This window comes from Sinocyclocheilus grahami, unplaced genomic scaffold (genome assembly GCF_001515645.1).
Source record: "Sinocyclocheilus grahami isolate Dianchi unplaced genomic scaffold, SAMN03320097.WGS_v1.1 scaffold619.1, whole genome shotgun sequence".
Taxonomy (NCBI): domain Eukaryota; kingdom Metazoa; phylum Chordata; class Actinopteri; order Cypriniformes; family Cyprinidae; genus Sinocyclocheilus; species Sinocyclocheilus grahami.
This window is the reverse complement of record NW_015505798.1, coordinates 258,714-262,556: the sequence shown is the minus strand read 5'-3', so window position 1 is coordinate 262,556 and position 3,843 is coordinate 258,714.

Genomic DNA, 3,843 nt, shown 5'->3' with positions numbered 1-3,843 from the left:
TGGTTAACATTACTTGAAGTGTCCTCAAACATAATGTATACATACGCATACTTCAGTAAGCAGGATTACAAGTACCACAAGAAGGTGAGTTTGAGAAATCAGACTGCTGTTGAACTCACAATGAGTCAGGTTGTCACAGTGGTTAATGTCACCACTCAGGACACCTGTTTCAGAAAAATCAGATTTTAATTAATAAGACAAGTTATCTGAGATTGTTTTTTTGTCCAAGCACAGACTTGACCTTTTCAAGATAATTTCTGAATTCTTAATGTCAATAATGCAGTGAGGTATAAACTCAAAGATGGATGTGTCAGTCACTAGAGGTCAGTATTGCTCCATCATACAGATGAACACAGCTGAAATAGTTTTAAATGCAGATTTCTGTGAATTGGTCACAGGTGTTTTCTCTGTTAGAATATTGAAGGGAAACAGTTCAATCCGCTGCAGAGAAAGAACATCATCAGTGAAATGTCAGTGTAATCTCACTCACCTCAATACAAGAAACACCAGTAGTGATTTAAAGTTGTGATCTTTAATACTAAAACAACCAACACATTCCAAACCAGGTTGCAGTGTGGAATCAAACACCAACCACAGACTGAAATATTGAACTGACCTTCTCTGAGAAAATACAAAAGTATTTTTATACAAAGAAAATTTAGAGTAACAATGCTTTTCAAAGTTGTTTCTAATCTAGCTCAAAGTTTTAAGACTTGTATCTGTTCATATTTTTCTATTATTACTATTGAGATGACATGAACTAAGAAACTAACAGTTGCATTTTTATTATTGTTAAAAAAAGATGAATAAATATTGTAACAAATATACTGCTGGTTGTTAGTTAGTGTTATTTAATGCAGTAACTAATGTTAACTAACGGGACCTTGTTGTAAATTGTTACCAAAATTACTTTTGTACTTTAGACATTTGACGTCAATCAAGGTAAATGGAACAAATACAGAAACCTCAATGGTAATTTGAAGTTTTTGGCTGGTTGGGCCAAAACATTATACTGCAAAATAAATTACAGTCTTGGAATTCAGGCCACCGTTATTAACATTGGAAACCCAGTCTCAGTATAGATACCAAAAGCAGTTAGAGAGACGGAGGATTACAATTCAGAAGGGAAAATGTGACCATTTCCCCCGTGCAATTGATTGGCGAGGTGTTGTTGTCAACATTAAGATTTGATTACTGCTGACACGATGGCCTGAGTGGAAAACAAAGTCGTGTAATGCCAGTGATGCAGTGTGCATATTAAATATAGCACGGCTCCTGTCCCTGTAATTAATATGCTGCTGTGGTTTATGAATTTCCTGTCAAAAACAGAGGACCACAGCAGCATGGACAAACATATGTTGTTTCAATGCTTATTCATTCACTGTTATGTGCTTTGAAAAAGCAGCATTTCTAACTTGTTAACTGACTCCATACAAAGCCCCCAGATGTTTGAGGTAACTTAATAATCAAATTATTTGTAAATATTATGTTTTGGAGTACTCAGTTATTACCATTCACATCAGTGTGTGTATTTTAGGGTATAAGCTTGTGCCAGAGTTATTTCTTTCTAAATCTTGAGGATTTTTCTCACCTGCTCTTGTGATATTTGCCACTCCACGTAACATGTCAAATGTGCCATCTGTCCTGAAGGCTTGCTGATCATTATCAGCCTGTTAAGAAATGTGACAATTAATGGATTAATGTAAATCAAATTGCAATATGAGCACTGAGTCAGATGATTTAATCCAAGGTCAATAAAGGAGAAATTTTATTTGATCCCTTTTCTCTTTTGTGAATTCCTTTAAACATATAATAACTGTTGTGTACTTCAGAATATTGTATCTACTTCCTGTTGAACTACCTCCTATCTATTTTCTGTTTAACTGCATCAGTGGTGAGGCCAGAAATCTCAAACTGGATGGACCTTGAGGAAATTGAATGGACCACTATTCTGTGTTACTTTCTTAATTCATTGTGATTGAATATCATAAGTGTTCCACTTTTCTTTAGCCTTTATGAGACAATATTTGATCATTTTACCACATGTATACAGTAGATGCACAACAGCATATTAAATATAAAAAATATTATAAATATTTCGGTGTATTTAAACTTTGATAACTATGAATATGACCAAATGAAGTTTGGTCAACAAATATTATAAATATTTCTGTGTATTTAAACTTTGATAACTATGAATATGACCAAATGAGGTTTGGTCAACAAATACCCCAGCGAATTTGATTGGCTGGATCACCTGTCAATCTGGATGGACCAGTGTGACCCAGCCTTTACCTGATCGCACCCCTGAATTGCATTATTTGGGCTCTCAAGCCTCTGACATCTCTGTCACAGACACTCCCATTCAAAAGGTCCCTGAATATAAAGCCCATATTTCAGTGAACATCTCAGGTCAAAAGCACTGCTCCTGAGATTGTATTGAAAATAGAAAAATTTTCTTTTGGGCATTAGCCCTATACAGAGCAGGTTTGTCCCCAGTTTTTTTTTTCTCCTACGGAGGAGAAAATGAGTGATTCGGCTGTATCTGGGCTCCTTCCTCACTTTCTGTCATTTTCAGGCCAGCGTTCCCCAGAGAGTCCTCCAGCCGTAGGCATGACATATATAACGCATGGACTCTGTCACGCTGCCTTATTTTAGAGTGCCCCGCTTGGCTGCGGGAACTTTAACTTTATGTAAATCATATTAATGAATTTGCGCCAAACTTGCTCAAAGGATTTTCACCCACGTTACCGGAGGGTGACAGAAGGGGGACCATAATCCCTTTTGTTCAGTTCCGGATCGGTGCGAATCCTCTGTGTACTTGTGTATGAATGATTGTAGTATGTATGTGTGCAGGCAATACTTTGCCGCCTAATGTCAACTTTCCATTCATTAGGACAACACACAACAACATACAGTGCTACCATAATAATTGCAGATGTCAAAACAATAGTGAGGACAAAATATTATGAATAAATAATTCATTTTATCCTCTTAAGACCTAATTTAACACCTGAGCACCATTTGCATTCAATTTTCATTTAAAACAATTATTTCAACATGGCTTGCTGAGTTAAAAGCATTGCTTTGGTAATGCAGGGATGGAGTTAAGAGTGATGGATCAATTCAAACTGCGGACATGAATGCTAATCTCATATGCAAATATGGTTGTTCTAAGTAGATGGTATCTTCTGTGTTGCTTGGTCGGTTAGGCTGATTGAGGCATTTTGTTTTTCAATGCTCCTGCTACTGTCAGATTGGTCTTTACAGTTTACACACAGCACTATATAGTTGTCCCTCTGACTCTCAATTATCAAAGCTGTGTTAACATTGGGATGTTAATTAGCTCCCTGCAGGGTTCAAGTTTAGAACTGTTAAAACTTAATGATGATGGTGGCTATGAACTCAGACTGACTGATTACACAAACATTAACGCAAGTTAGATGGTCGTTATCATAATATTATTGCCAAATAAAGCCCAACGGGGGTCTGGTGTCACCTTGAAGGGGTTTACAGTATGTGACGATGACTGTCTGAATGTACATTCACTTAGTACACAGCTATCTAACAAATAAAATGTTAATATATATTAAAAAAAATTAACTGTTATTCGTAGAGACCATTGAGAGAGAAAACATGGCCACAGGATGAGAACTGGTTATTCAACATTGCCCTGTAGAAGTGCATTTATATAGAATGCTCCTAGTGACCAATCAGAATCAAATATTCCAGAGAGCCACATGAGTACAGTGTAGAAATTTCCTTTGTAATATATATATATATATATATATATATATGTATGTTAATATATATATATATATATATATATATATATATATATAT